This window comes from Pseudophryne corroboree, chromosome 10 (genome assembly GCF_028390025.1).
Source record: "Pseudophryne corroboree isolate aPseCor3 chromosome 10, aPseCor3.hap2, whole genome shotgun sequence".
In the NCBI taxonomy this organism is placed as follows: Eukaryota; Metazoa; Chordata; class Amphibia; order Anura; family Myobatrachidae; genus Pseudophryne; species Pseudophryne corroboree.
Window position 1 is genome coordinate 116463415 of NC_086453.1, and position 16369 is coordinate 116479783.

Here is a 16369-nt window from a genome sequence, read left to right on the forward strand (position 1 = left end):
GCAGTCCCCACTGACTGGCAATCTCTGCAAAGACTTCTTGATGAAGTCCCCACTCTCCTGGATGGAGATCGTGTCTGCTTAGGAAGTCTGCTTCCCAGTTGTCCACTCCCGGAATGAAGACTGCTGTCAAAGCGCTTACATGATTTTCCGCCCAGCAAAGAATTCTGGTGGCTTCCGCCATTGCCACTCTGCTCCTTGTTCCACCTTGGCGGTTTACATGAGCCACAGCCGTGACGTTGTCTGACTGAATCAGAACCGGTAGGTCACGAAGAAAATTCTCCGCTTGACGTAGGCCGTTGTATATGGCCCTCAATTCCAGTACGTTGATGTGTAGACAAGTCTCCTGGCTTGACCACAGACCCTGGAAGTTTCTTCCCTGTGTGACTGCTCCCCAGCCTCAGAGGCTCGCGTCCGTGGTCACCAGAACCCAGTCCTGAATGCAAAACCTGCGACCCTCTAGAAGGTGAGCACTCTGCAGCCACCACAAGATAGATACCCTGGCCCTGGGGGACAGGCTGATCATCTGATGAATATGTAGATGTGACCCGGACCACTTGTCCAGAAGGTCCCACTGAAAGGTCCTCGCATGGAACCTGCCGAATGGAATGGCCTCGTAAGACGCCACCATCTTTCCCAGAACTCGAGTGCATTGATGGACAGACACCCTTTTTGGCTTTAACAGGTCCCTGACCACGTTCTGGAGTTCCTGGACCTTTTTCATCGGGAGAAAAACCCTTTTTTGTTCCGTATCCAGAATCATGCCTAAGAAAGGCAAACGGGTCGTTGGAACCAACTGTGACTTTGGTAGATTGAGAATCCAGCCGTGCTGTTGCAACACCCTCAGGGAGAGTAACACGCTGTTCAGCAACTGCTGTCTCGATCTCGCTTTTATTAGGAGATCGTCCAAGTACGGGATAATTGTGACACCCTGCTTGCGCAGGAGCACCATCATTTCCGCCATTACCTTGGTGAAAATCCTCGGGGCCGTGGAAACCCCAAACGGCAACGTCTGAAATTGGTAATGAAAATCCTGTACAGCAAATCTCAGGAACGCCTGATGAGGGGGATATATGGGGACATGAAGGTATGCATCCTTTATGTCCAGGGACACCATATAGTTCCCCCCCTCCAGGCTGGCGATGACCGCTCTGAGCGATTCCATCTTGAATTTGAACCTTTTCAAGTATAGGTTTAAGGATTTTAAATTCAGAATGGGTCTGACCGAACCGTCCGGTTTCGGTACCACAAACAGGGTTGAGTAGTACCCCGTCCCCTGTTGAAGCAGGGGAACTTTGACCACCACTTGTTGAAGACACAGTTTTTGAATTGCATTTAAAACTACTTCCCTCTCCGGGGAAGAAGCTGGGAGGGACGATTTGAAAAACCGTCGAGGAGGCACCTCTTCGAATTCCAGCTTGTAACCCTGGGAAACAATGTCTATTGCCCAGGGATCCACCTGTGATTGAATCCAGATGTGGCTGAAAAGTCGAAGACGTGCCCTCACTGGGGCGGACTCCCGCAGCGGAGCCCCAGCGTCATGCGGTGGATTTTGTAGAAGCCGGGGAGGACTTCTGTTCCTGGGAACTAGCTGTAGTTGGCAGCTTTTCCCCCCTGCCCTTACCTCTGGCGAGAAAGGAAGATCCCCGTACTCTCTTGGATTTATGCGACCGAAAGGACTGCATCTGACAATGTGGCGTTTTCTTTGGCTGTGAGGAAACATAAGGTAAAAAAGTGGATTTACCTGCAGTAGCCGTGGAAACCAGGTCCGTGAGACCTTCCCCAAATAATTCCTCACCCTTGTAAGGCAAAACCTCCATATGCTTCTTTGAGTCGGCATCACCAGTCCATTGTCGGGTCCACAGGGCTCGCCTAGCAGAAATCGCCATGGCGTTGGCTCTGGAACCCAGTAGGCCAACGTCTCTCTGAGCATCTCTCATATATAGGACAGCATCCTTAATATGACCCAAGATCAATAAAACGGTATCCTTATCCAGTGTATCAATTTCAGCAGACAAGGTATCTGTCCACGCTGCTACATCGCTACAAACCCAAGCCGACGCTATCGCTGGTCTGAGTAATGTACCAGTATGTGTGTAAATTGACTTCAACGTAGTCTCTTGCCTGCGATCAGCAGGATCCTTGAGGGTTGCGGTATCTTGAGACGGCAGCGCCACCTTTTTGTATAAGCGCGTCAACACTTTGTCCACCCTGGGAGAGGATTCCCACCGTATCCTGTCCTTAGCTGGGAAAGGATACGCCATAAGAATCCTTTTGGGAATCTGCAGTTTCTTGTCTGGAGTTTCCCAAGCCCTTTCAAACAACTCATTTAGCTCATGTGAAGGGGGGAAAGTAACCTCAGGTTTCTTTTCCTTATACATGCGCACCCTCGTGTCTGGGACCGAGGGGTCATCTGTGATATGCAACACATCTTTTATAGCAATAATCATATAATGAATACTTTTTGCCAATTTCGGCTGCAACCTCGCATCATCATAGTCGACACTGGAGTCAGAATCCGTGTCGGTATCAGTGTCTGCTACTTGGGATAGTGGGCGCTTTTGAGACCCAGAAGGGCCCTGTGACATAGTGAAAGGCAGGGATTGACTCCCTGTACATTCCCTGGACTCCGCTTTGTCCAACCTCTTGTGTAATAAATTCACATTTGCATTTAAAACATTCCACATATTCAACCAATCAGGTGTCGGCGTTGCCGACGGAGACACCACACACATTTGCTCCACCTCCTCCCTAGAAGAGCCTTCCGCTTCAGACATGCCGACACACGCGTACCGACACCCCACACACTCAAGGAAATCTCTAATCTGGAGACAGTTCCCCCAACAAGGCCCTTTGGAGAGACAGAGAGAGAGTATGCCAGCACACACCCACTGCCAATGACCCTGGAAACACAAGTCCCAGCTATATACAGTGCTTTTTTGTTTTATATATGTATATATATTGACTGCGCCCAAATTATGTGCCTCCCTCCTCCTTCAAAGCCCTCTGTCACCGTGTTCAGCAGGGGAGAGTCCGGGGAGCCAGCTTCTCAGCAGCGTGAGGTGGAGAAAATGGCGCTGGTTAGTGATGTGGGATTTAGCTCCGCCCCCTCAGCGACGGGCTTCGGTCCCGCTCAAAATACAAAAAAAACTGGCGGGGGATTGTATATTATAATGCCACAGCTGAATATACCTTTTATGCCTGCCAAGAGGATTATTGCTGGCCAGGGCGCCCCCCCTGCGCCCTGCACTCATCTGTGCCTGTGTGTGTGTGTGCGGGAGCAATGGCGCTCAGCGGTGACGCTGCGCGTTACCTCAGTGAAGATCCGAAGTCGTCTGCCGCCTGTGAAGTCTTCTTTCTTCGTATACTCACCCGGCTTCAATCTTCCGGCTCTGCAAGGAGGACGGCGGCGCTGCTCTGGGACGAACGGCAAGGGTGAGACCTACGTTCCGATCCCTCTGGAGCTAATGGTGTCCAGTAGCCTAAGAAGCAGAGCCTATCACTGAAGTAGGTCTGCTTCTCTCTCCTCTGTCCCACGGCGCAGGGAGCCTGTTGCCAGCAGGACTCCCTGAAAATAAAAAACCTAACAAAATTCTTTATTACAGAGAAGCTCAGGAGAGCTCCCCTGAAAGCACCCAGTCTCCTCTGGGCACAGTATCTAGCTGAGGTCTGGAGGAGGGGCATAGAGGGAGGAGCCAGTGCACACCAATTCTAAAGTTTCTTTATAGTGCCCATGTCTCCTGCGGAGCCCGTCTATTCCCCATGGTCCTTACGGAGTCCCCAGCATCCTCTAGGACGTAAGAGAAATACCCACTGGATCACAAATACATGCAGGAGACGTCTGCTTTACCAGACACCTCCTGCTGCATTACCATATTCGGAGCATCGCTGCAACTTCCAACTGCGGATGCTTATTCCAATTACATCTGAATCAGGCCCACTGAGAGCTCTTCAGAGCTTGATAAATTGCACAATTGCAGTGATATTTCTGATATCTCTTGTGTTAAACATATTTTTAAAAAAACTGTGCACAATTATAGGGCTCAAAAAGCTTAATAAGCACCTGAACAACATGAAGAATCCAGTTTATCAACAGTTGGAATGCATACACATAAGTGAATATTGTAAATGAAACAAAACACTGCAGCAAATGTCATACAGTCACCTTATTTTCTACCATATGATCAAATTTAGTACACTGAAACAGGTTCTGCCTCTTAAACGCTATCAGCAGATTCCAGACAAATATTACAGCGGAAATGAACTTGAAAAAAATATTGAATAACCCCTTAAGTAAGATGTGTCCAACAAAAGCTCATTTATGTAAAAGCAGAACCGGTTTTGGATGGTCTGTTCTATTTTTAGTGTGCTGAATTAGCAGCTTTAGTAAAATAGTGTCACTTCTTTCCCCCACGGTTCCTTGTCTCTCTGTCTTCCTTTGTGAATATTTTCCTGCACGTACACCAAGTGCTTCACACTGAAACCCTTTTTCTCTAATGTACAACTTGTTAATACTGTATATGAAGGAACACATTGTAATATGCACAGTTTAACATGTGGGCATCTATACATGTAAAGCCTTAAAGTAACCTAGCCTTCACATAGCGATTTAGCCATTGTCTGGATAAATCAATATTAAGCCTTGCGATTTGCTGGGCACTCGAGACTTAACTGAAACAAAAAGCACAAGTGAATGTATAGGCTGCATTCTCATGAATATTTCTTCACCCACTCTCAGGTCTTGTAAGTTCTGCTTTACAGATTTTAGGTTTTGTTATTGTAATACCTCATTCCATCCAGAGGTGCTGCTGCTTCCTAGAAGTTTGCTAGTACAGCAGCTCTATGGTTAATGAACCCTGCTTCTTTCCCCAGCAACTAACAAGCAAAGTATATTTTGGTACAGAAAGAACAGCCCTGTTATCTGCTAACTACACCAATCAGGCCTTGATGGGGGGCCTTCTCCCAGCCCATAAAACATACATAAGGGGCGGGATGTAATAAAATCTGAGTTCGGCGACCGTGCGGGATGCTGGATGAACTTGGATGGTTTTTTTAAAGGAGCAATCATGTACAAGGCATGGTTTAGAATTGTACAAGATTGCCCATTTAAAAAATGTCAGTTTGTCTGGCAGCCTGCTCGGCCGCCAAACGTGTACTTCATTACATCCCGGCCAATGTATCCAAACTTCCCTCCCAATGATAAACAAAAGGCCCACTTGGACTGGTGGTGCCACTGACCCCAGTAGGATAGAATTAGCCTAACCCATGTTTTGTAGCCAACACTACTGTTCTTTCAATCAAAGATGACACAAAACTAATTAAAAGGGCTGAGAGGGCAGGAATGTCCACAGACAAAAGACCTCCCCTATCCAGAAACAAATCAGTACTACACCAATACTACATATACAAAGCACTCCATAAACAACCGATTAGTTTGGCTATAGCAAAAAAATCACCTCCTAGCAATGATTTGACCCTTGCAAAAGAAAATATATCCAGAAACAGATGCCCGACATGAAGATAAAATGCATTCTGTTCTGCTTTGCTCTACAAATCAAAGCCACATTGTTGAGTTCCATGCTTTGTATTCTGCTGCAAATTTGTGTGTGTGCGCGTGTGTGTGTGTGTGTGTGTGTGTGTGTGTGTGTGTGTGTGGGGGGGACTAATCCAGCCCCCACCTAGCCCTGTTTCCTGCATTTGCAAACCTTATCAATGGAGCCAGCCTGCCGGAATTCTGTGTTCCTGATATTCGACCCACTGACGCCGTGGGGTGTGGTATTGAAAGTCGACAGTATCTAGGTCGACAATGTCTAGGTCGACCACTATTGGTCAACAGTAACTAGGTCGACAGGGTGTCTAGGTCGACAGGGTCTTTAGGTCGACATGTTCTAGGTCGACAGGTCAAAAGGTCGACATGAGTTTTTAATGTTATTTTGGTGTCGTTTTCTTCGTAGAGTGACCGGGAACCCCAATTAGTGCACCGCGTCCCCTCGCATGGCTCGCTTCGCTCGGCACAGATTACCGTTCCAATCGTAGTCCACGTGGATCGTTAAGTATGAAAAGGTTCAAAAAAAGAAAAACATTGTGAAAAACTCATGTCGACCTTTTGACCTGTCAACCTAGAACATGTCGACCTAAAGACCCTGTCGACCTAGACACCCTGTCGACCTAGTTACTGTCGACAAATAGTGGTCGACCTAGACATTGTCGACCTAGTTACTGACGACTTTCAATCCGGATCCCGTCGCCGTGACCTTGCTTTCAGGTTCTACTATTACTTCCTTTCATTGGTCTCCTGGTTTGCACAGTAATCTCCCGCAGCACACAGTGCATAGCATTCATCTGGAGTTTGGGCCTGTTTCTGGATTTATTGGCTTGTACTGCAATCTCCAAGGGCTCATATAGTGTCTGTCATTTATACTGAGTGCCTGAAGCACTGAGTTCCTGTACATGTACCCCACCAGTTTCTTTCACTCTCACCCACTCCACATTCTGTACTTTTAGAGTCCACCACACCACTTTATGGAAACTGAAAGAAGTTGGATTCAACCTGGCAAAATTCAGGCGATCATTTACATCAGAACCAACTATCACTGACATTTTTAACAGCAACAGCAACACAGTTTCTGAATTAGGCTTGCGGGGTTCACACCTCAGTTAGATGTATGTGTACACAGTACTGATATCCTTATGTTAGGGAATGGCTGAGGGAAAGTGGCCTGTCAGGTGGGATAGGGACTCCAATTCAGTTGCCACTCTACTTTCATCAACCAGGTTTCCATATCTCCTCGTACAACACATCAGTGGGGTGGTCTTCTGTATGCCGGCGGTCGGGCTCCCGGCGCTCAGTATACCGGCGCCGGGAGCCCGACAGCCGGCATACCGACACTTATTTTCCCTCGTGGGGGTCCACGATCCCCATAGAGGGAGAATAAAATAGTGTGGCGTGCCCGTAGCGTGGCGAGCGCAGCGAGCCCGCAAGGGGCTCATTTGCGCTCGCCACGCTGTCGGTAAGCCGGCGGTCGGGCTCCCGGCGCCGGGATGCTGGTCGCCGGGAGCCCGACCGCCGGCCAGCCGTAGTGAACCCCATCAGTGCATTCATTTAAGTCTATGTGCTTCTTTGCTAAAGAAGATACCCTTTCAAGCAGATGTGCTTCCAGGTTTTACTGAATAGTGTAAGGGGATTGGCGTTCCCATTCCCTGTCTTTTGCATTTACACTGCTTGTGCCTGCAAACCTGCTGATCCAAGTCTGGCAGTGATTGATGGGTTCTCTAGCAACTTTTTACATGCAAGAAGAGTGGGACTGCCCCTTCGCTGTTTGGAGCTATATGTAGAGGGTAAGTTCTTATCCACCAAGAGATTGATACCTCTTGCAAAATGCAGTTGTCATAGGGATCATCCCTATGGAAACTGATTCTGCTCATTCACAGCTTTGTATGCATTCCAAACTCCAACACATCTTATGCTCTGCATGGAGCACTTTGCTTTTGAAACTTATTGAAAGTGCATCTCACAAGTGGCTGCAAGAAACGGTCCTTCTCCAACACTGTATGCGACAACTGAAGCACAGTGATACAGTGTTCATCGTCTGCACTGAAAGGATAAAGGCTGCAGGAGGACTCAAGTGTGGTGTTTGTCAACATTTTTATTAGTGCCATTATTTAGAATTTTTGGTGATTGAGAAATCAATAGAATATGAGACTGATTTTCTCATAGAAAAATGTGAGTCACTTTTAGTTCCACGACATATTCATAAACAAGGTTTATTATCTTCTTAATTCTATGACAGATTCTCATTCAGTGCCGTGGAACTCGCAGCAGTTTTTGATGAACTGTGTAGAATGTACATCTAGACCAGTGGTTCTCAAACTCGGTCCTCAGGACCCCACACAGTGCATGTTTTGCAGGTAACCCAGCAGGTGCACAGGTGTATTAATTACTCACAGACACAATTTAAAAGGTCCACAGGTGTAGCTAATTATTTCACTTGCGATTCTGTGAGGAGACCTGCAAAACATGCACTGTGTGGGGTCCTGAGGACCGAGTTTGAGAACCTGTGATCTAGACCACAGGTTCTCAAACGCGGTCCTCAGGAACCCACACAGTGCATGTTTTGCAGGTCACCCAGCAGGTGCACAGGTGTATTCATTAGTCAATAACACATTTTAAAAGGCCCACAGGTGGAGCTAATTCTTTCACTTGTGATTCTGTGAGGAAGCCTGCAAAGTATGCACTGCTGAGTTTGAGAACCTGTGATCTAGACTGATGTACGGTAAAAGGGTTCTCGTCACATGATTTCCTTCTACAACATTTTTTCTGTTTGGTTTCCTTCTAATAGAGAGAGTATTGACTATATTTCTTTTTAAGTTAAGCTTTGCATGGAAGACGAGCAAGAACAGATGATTATCTTTATAAATATGTAAAGCTGATGACTTCCAGCCGTGCACAACTCAAGTACTAAGCAGACTTCAAAGCATAAACTGACATTGCAAATCTTTCTTCAGCTGGTATTTTAGCTACAGCAACTTAATGTGCCCTAGCAAAAGAGCAGCTTCAAGGAATGGGAAAAGGTGAAGTAAATGGGAGGAGACCGGATTTCATACACCGCATTTCCCTCTCTGATCCTATAATAGCCAATGTCTCATGCCCTCAGGTGAACAGCAAGAAGATGTCCCAGCCAGCACAGAATATTCCTATATTCAGCAAGTGACCTTGGAACATTACAGCCTGTACACACTAAGGCGATGCTAAGCATTATAATATCCACAGAAGACTAGTGTAAAACAAAGCCAGTACAGTTTTCTGAATTCACAATAAATATGAGATTGCAAAGAGAAACGGTAACATCTAGATGATACAGTTACACCCTATAGCAGTGATTTTCAACCTTTTTTAACTTGCGGCACACCGAACAATATTTTTAAATTGCCAAGGCACACCATCAGTCCCCCACGGGGAAAAAAAAACCAAAGACGTTGGCCCCCCCACAGTAAAAGAAAAAGCTCCCCACATACACACACATTGGCCTCCCCAGAAAAAAACAATTACGTTATTCCCCATAGAAAAAACAATCACATTGCACCCCACATAAACCATTTTGCTCCCCACATAAATTACATTGCTCCCTACAGTACATACAATATATTCCTCCCCACATAAATTACATTCCCCCATATACATTGCTCCCCAAATAAGTTACATTGCCCCCCACATACTTTGCTCCCTACATCAGTTACATTGCCCCCCCCCTCCCCCATACATTATTCCCCACAAATATTAGCCCCTGCCGTCATCTGTCCTCCTCCTTGTCTGTCCCTCAGTGGCGGGGGTTGCTTACAGTGCTGCGAGCACTGAGCAGCAGGCGGGCAGGTGCGGATGGCTGCATGCGGGCGAGTTGCAGGTGTGGATGCGGGTGGGTGGTGGGCATGAGGGAGGGCAGGTGTGGATGCGGACAGGCGTGACCTATGATGTCACTGCTGCATCTCCATGGCATAGGTCATGGCCCATGCGCACTTGAGTCTGAGCCTCCCAGTGGACCCCAGCGCTGCGGCTGCCTGGGCTCACAGTTCGTTTTGAAGGTGCGGCAGCGGCTCTGGGGCACACCTTACAACTGGTCGCGGCACACGGTTGAAAATGCCTGCCCTATAGCCTAGTCAGACTTACAATACAAAATCAACTGACTGTTATGCCCTTATAGGCTTTTCAAAGCTGGTTACTACACTGAACAATCAGTCTACAGTAGTCTTAAATACCACGTAGTCTGGGTTGATTTAGTTGTGAGCTCTGAGCTATTCCATTAAGGCTCGCTACGCAGCGCGTTAAGCCCCAGAGGGTACACTTAACGTGGATTTGTCCTCGCAGCCTCATGAGTTGTAAGGAATAGCCTGAGTTAAATGCACCCTCTGGGGCTTAATACGTGGGATACCCCATAGATTCTGGCCCCTAACTTAGAATCTATGGGTTAATGTTTGTTAGCCATGGGTTTGTCGCACTGGAAAAATTGACTAATAATTGAATAGCTACTGTGTTAAACCCTTTACTGTCAGTAATTGAATTTAGAGAAACATAGACAGTAACTTCCCTGCCCGCAAATCACTGACAGTCTGGTGCCGTAGAGCATCCATTGTCACAGAACCCATTCGCACACGGGCAAAACGGGTCCGACGCATGCACAAACTACCGGGACTTTACATAGTAACATAGTATCTAAGGTTGAAAAAAGACAATTGTCCATCGGGTTCAACCTATTTTCTCTAACGTCCTAGTGGATGCTGGGGACTCCGTAAGGACCATGGGGAATAGACGGGCTCTGCAGGAGACATGGGCACTTTAAGAAAGAATTTAGATTCTGGTGTGCTCTGGCTTCTCCCTCTATGTCCCTCCTCCAGACCTCAGTTTGAAATGAATCTGTGCCCGGACGAGCTGGGTGCTGTTTAGTGAGCTCTCCTGAGCTTGCTATAAGAAAGTATTTTGTTAGGTTTTTTTTTTATTTTCAGGGAGGTCTGCTGGCAACAGACTCCCTGCATCGTGGGACTGAGGGGAGAGAAGCAGCCCTACTCTCTGCAGATAGGTCCTGCTTCTTAGGCTACTGGATACCATTAGCTCCAGAGGGATCGTACACAGGATCTCACCCTCGTCGTCCGATCCCGGAGCCGCGCTGCCGTCCCCCTCGCAGAGCCGGAAGACAGAAGCCGGGTGAAAGAAGCAAGAAGACTTCGAAATCGGCGGCAGAAGACTCCAGTCTTCACTGAGGTAGCGCACAGCACTGCAGCTGTGCGCCATTGCTCCCACACTACACCCACATACTCCGGTCACTGTAAGGGTGCAGGGCGCAGGGGGGGGGGGGCGCCCTGGGCAGCAATTAGAGACCTCTTTGGCAAGTTTGCATATATACAGTTGGGCACTGTATATATGTATGAGCCCAAGCCAAAAATTGTACATGAAAGCGGGACAGAAGCCCGCCGTCGAGGGGGCGAGGCTTCTTCCTCAGCACTCACCAGCGCCATGTTTTTTCTCCACAGCACCGCTGAGAGGAAGCTCCCCAGCCTCTCCCCTGCAGTTACACGGTAGAAGAGGGTAAAAAGAGAGGGGGGGCACTTAATTAGGCGCAAAAATCAATATAAACAGCAGCTACTGGGTTAACATTAAGTTACTGTGTTATTCCTGGGTTAATAGCGCTGGGGTGTGTGCTGGCATACTCTCTCTCTGTCTCTCCAAAGGGCCTTATGGGGGAATTGTCTTCAGATGAGCATTCCCTGAGTGTGTGGTGTGTCAGTACGTGTGTGTCGACATGTCTGAGGTAAAAGGCTCCCCTAAGGAGGAGATGGAGCTAATATGTGTGTGAGAGGGTGTCTCCGTCGACAACGCCGACACCTGTTTGGATATGTGTAATTAAGTGCTAAGGTGAATTTATTGCACAAAAGATTAGAGAACAGACAGGGAATCTACCCATGTCTGTCCCTATGTCGCAGAGACCTTCAGAGTCTCTCAATGATCACTATCCAAAATAATAGACACTGATATCGACACGAAGTCTAACTCCAGTGTCGACTACGATAATGCAAAGTTACAGACAAAATGGCAGAAAAGTGTTCAATATATGATTATTGTAATAAAAGATGTTTTGCATATCACTGATGACTCATCTGTCCCTGACACAAGGGTACACATGTTTAAGGGGAAGAAAGCTGAGGTAAATTTCCCTCCTCTCATGATGAAAAAGAGCGGGAATCTCCAGACAAGAGACTGCAGTTTCCCACAAAGAATTCTCAGGGAGTATCCTTTCCCTACTAGGGCCAGGATACAATGGAAATCTTCCCCTAGGGTGTCACGTTTGCCCAAAAGGTAGCCCTGACGTAACAGCTATCCTCAGGTATCCTGCAGATAGCGTGCACATTCTGGTACACTACTCAGACCGGCGATTGTGTCGGCATGGGTTTATAGCGCTGTGGCAGCGTGGACAGGTACCTTATCAGCAGAGATTGAGACCCTAGTATGTATATAATAAGATTTTACTCACCGGTAAATCTATTTCTCGTAGTCCGTAGTGGATGCTGGGAACTCCGAAAGGACCATGGGGGAATAGCGGCTCCGCAGGAGTCTGGGCACAACTAAAAGAAAGCTTTTAGACTACCTGGTGTGCACTGGCTCCTCCCACTATGACCCTCCTCCAAGCCTCAGTTAGGATACTGTGCCCGGAAGAGCTGACACAATAAGGAAGGATTTTGAATCCCGGGTAAGACTCATACCAGCCACACCAATCACACCGTATAACACGTGATACCATATCCAGTTAACAGTATGAAACATAACTGAGCCTCTCAACAGATGGCTCATAACAATAACCCGTTAGTGAACAATAACTATGTACAATTATTGCAGACAATCCGCACTTGGGACGGGCGCCCAGCATCCACTACGGACTACGAGAAATAGATTTACCGATGAGTAAAATCTTATTTTCTCTAACGTCCTAGTGGATGCTGGGAACTCCGAAAGGACCATGGGGATTATACCAAAGCTCCCAAACGGGCGGGAGAGTGCGGATGACTCTGCAGCACCGAATGAGAGAACTCAAGGTCCTCCTCAGCCAGGGTATCAAATTTGTAGAATTTTGCAAACGTGTTTGCCCCTGACCAAGTAGCAGCTCGGCAAAGTTGTAAAGCCGAGACCCCTCGGGCAGCCGCCCAAGATGAGCCCACCTTCCTTGTAGAATGGGCTTTAACTGATTTAGCATGCGGCAGTCCAGCCGCAGAATGCGCCAGCTGAATTGTGCTACAAATCCAGCGAGCAATAGTCTGCTTAGAAGCAGGAGCACCCAGTTTGTTGGGTGCATACAGGATAAATAGCGAGTCAGTTTTCCTGACTCCAGCCGTCCTGGAAACATAAATTTTCAAGGCCCTGACTACGTCCAGCAACTTGGAATCCTCCAAGTCGCTAGTAGCCGCAGGCACTACAATAGGTTGGTTCAAGTGAAAAGCTGATACCACCTTAGGGAGAAACTGGGGACGAGTCCTCAATTCTGCCCTATCCATATGGAAAATCAGATAAGGGCTTTTAAATGACAAAGCCGCCAATTCTGATACACGCCTGGCCGAAGCCAAGGCCAATAACATGACCACTTTCCACGTGAGATATTTTAGATCCACGGTCTTTAGTGGCTCAAACCAATGTGATTTTAGAAAATTCAACACCACGTTGAGATCCCAGGGTGCCACTGGAGGCACAAAAGGGGGCTGAATATGCAGCACTCCTTTTACAAATGTCTGAACTTCAGGTAGTGAAGCTAGTTCTTTTTGGAAGAAAATCGACAGAGCCGATATCTGCACCTTAATGGAGCCTAATTTTAGGCCCATAGTCACTCCTGCCTGTAGGAAGTGCAGAAATCGACCCAGCTGAAATTCCTCTGTTGGGGCCTTATTGGCCTCACACCAAGCAACATATTTCCGCCATATGCGGTGATAATGCTTTACAGTTACATCTTTCCTGGCTTTAATCAGCGTAGGAATGACATCCTCCGGAATGCCTTTCTCCTTTAGGATCCGGTGTTCAACCGCCATGCCGTCAAACGCAGCCGCGGTAAGTCTTGGAACAGACAGGGCCCCTGCTGCAGCAGGTCCTGTCTGAGCGGCAGAGGCCATGGGTCCTCTGAGATCATCTCTTGAAGTTCCGGGTACCACGCTCTTCTTGGCCAATCCGGAACCACGAGTATTGTCCTTACTCCTCGTTTTCTTATTATTCTCAGTACCTTTGGTATGAGAGGCAGAGGAGGGAACACATACACCGACTGGTACACCCACGGTGTCACTAGAGCGTCCACCGCTATCGCCTGAGGGTCCCTTGACCTGGCGCAATATCTCTCTAGTTTTTTGTTGAGGCGGGACGCCATCATGTCCACCTGTGGTTTTTCCCACTGGTTTACAATCATTTGAAAGACTTCTGGATGAAGTCCCCACTCTCCCGGGTGGAGGTCGTGCCTGCTGAGGAAGTCTGCTTCCCAGTTGTCCACTCCCGGAATGAACACTGCTGACAGTGCTAGCACATGATTTTCCGCCCATCGGAGAATCCTTGTGGCTTCTGCCATTGCCGTCCTGCTTCTTGTGCCGCCCTGTCGGTTTACATGGGCGACCGCCGTGATGTTGTCTGACTGGATCAGTACCGGCTGGTGTAGAAGCAGGGGTTTTGCCTGACTTAGGGCATTGTAAATGGCCCTCAGTTCTAGAATATTTATGTGTAGGGAAGTCTCCTGACTCGACCATAGTCCCTGGAAGTTTCTTCCCTGTGTGACTGCCCCCCAGCCTCGAAGGCTGGCATCCGTGGTCACCAGGACCCAGTCCTGTATGCCGAATCTGCGGCCCTCCAGAAGATGAGCACTCTGCAGCCACCACAGCAGAGACACCCTGGTTCTTGGAGACAGGGTTATTAGCCGATGCATCTGAAGATGCGATCCGGACCATTGGTCCAACAGGTCCCACTGAAAGATTCTGGCATGGAACCTGCCGAAAGGAAATGCTTCGTAAGAAGCCACCATCTTTCCCAGGACTCGCGTGCAGTGATGCACCGACACCTGTTTTGGTTTCAGGAGGTTTCTGACTAGAGACGACAGCTCCATGGCTTTTTCCTCTGGGAGAAACACTTTTTTCTGGACTGTGTCCAGAATCATTCCCAGGAACAGTAGACGTGTCGTCGGAACCAGCTGTGACTTTGGAATATTTAGAATCCAACCGTGCTGGTGTAGCACCTCCTGAGATAGTGCTACTCCTACCAACAACTGCTCCTTGGATCTCGCCTTTATTAGGAGATCGTCCAAGTATGGGATAATTAAAACTCCCTTTTTTTGAAGGAGTATCATCATTTCCGCCATTACCTTGGTAAACACCCTCGGTGCCGTGGACAGACCAAACGGCAGCGTCTGGAATTGGTAATGGCAATTCTGTACCGCAAATCTGAGGTACTCCTGGTGAGGATAGTAAATGGGGACATGCAGGTAAGCATCCTTGATGTCCAGGGATACCATGTAATCCCCCTCGTCTAGACTTGCAATAACCGCCCTGAGCGATTCCATCTTGAACTTGAATTTTTTTATGTATGTGTTCAAGGATTTCAAATTTAAATAAGAATTTACTTACCGATAATTCTATTTCTCGTAGTTTGTAGTGGATGCTGGGAACTCCGTAAGGACCATGGGGAATAGCGGCTCCGCAGGAGACTGGGCACAAAAGTAAAGCTTTAGGACTATATGGTGTGCACTGGCTCCTCCCCCTATGACCCTCCTCCAAGCCTCAGTTAGGATACTGTGCCCGGACGAGCGTACACAATAAGGAAGGATTCATGAATCCCGGGTAAGACTCATACCAGCCACACCAATCACACCGTACAACTTGTGATATGAACCCAGTTAACAGCATGATAATAGAGGAGCCTCTGAATAGATGGCTCACAACAACAATAACCCGATTTAGTTAACAATAACTATGTACAAGTATTGCAGACAATCCGCACTTGGGATGGGCGCCCAGCATCCACTACGGACTACGAGAAATAGAATTATCGGTAAGTAAATTCTTATTTTCTCTGACGTCCTAGTGGATGCTGGGAACTCCGTAAGGACCATGGGGATTATACCAAAGCTCCCAAACGGGCGGGAGAGTGCGGATGACTCTGCAGCACCGAATGAGAGAACTCCAGGTCCTCCTCAGCCAGGGTATCAAATTTGTAGAATTTAGCAAACGTGTTTGCCCCTGACCAAGTAGCTGCTCGGCAAAGTTGTAAAGCCGAGACCCCTCGGGCAGCCGCCCAAGATGAGCCCACCTTCCTTGTGGAATGGGCTTTTACAGATTTTGGCTGTGGCAGGCCTGCCACAGAATGTGCAAGCTGAATTGTACTACAAATCCAACGAGCAATAGTCTGCTTAGAAGCAGGAGCACCCAGCTTGTTGGGTGCATACAGGATAAACAGCGAGTCAGATTTTCTGACTCCAGCCGTCCTGGAAACATATATTTTCAGGGCCCTGACTACGTCCAGCAACTTGGAGTCCTCCAAGTCCCTAGTAGCCGCAGGTACCACAATAGGCTGGTTCAGGTGAAACGCTGAAACCACCTTAGGGAGAAATTGAGGACGAGTCCTCAATTCTGCCCTGTCCGTATGAAAAATCAGGTAAGGGCTTTTATAGGATAAAGCCGCCAATTCTGACACACGCCTGGCCGAAGCCAAGGCCAACAGCATTACCACTTTCCATGTGAGATATTTTAAGTCCACAGTGGTGAGTGGTTCAAACCAATGTGATTTTAGGAACCCCAAAACTACATTGAGATCCCAAGGTGCCACTGGAGGCACAAAAGGAGGCTGTATATGCAGTACCCCCTTGACAAA

The 16369-nt window shown here is 47.9% G+C and overlaps 1 protein-coding gene and 1 long non-coding RNA gene across 2 annotated transcripts in view; one reads left to right on the forward strand and one right to left on the reverse strand.

Moving 5' to 3' along the window:
* Positions 1-16369, reverse strand: part of LOC134966196 (cytoplasmic phosphatidylinositol transfer protein 1-like) — a 264862-nt gene that overhangs the window by 167994 nt on the left and 80499 nt on the right. The window lies entirely within an intron of this gene.
* On the forward strand, positions 8208-8915 carry LOC134965076 (uncharacterized). The gene is made up of 2 exons (XR_010188299.1): positions 8208-8265; positions 8366-8915. It is a non-coding gene; the product is annotated as an uncharacterized LOC134965076 (long non-coding RNA).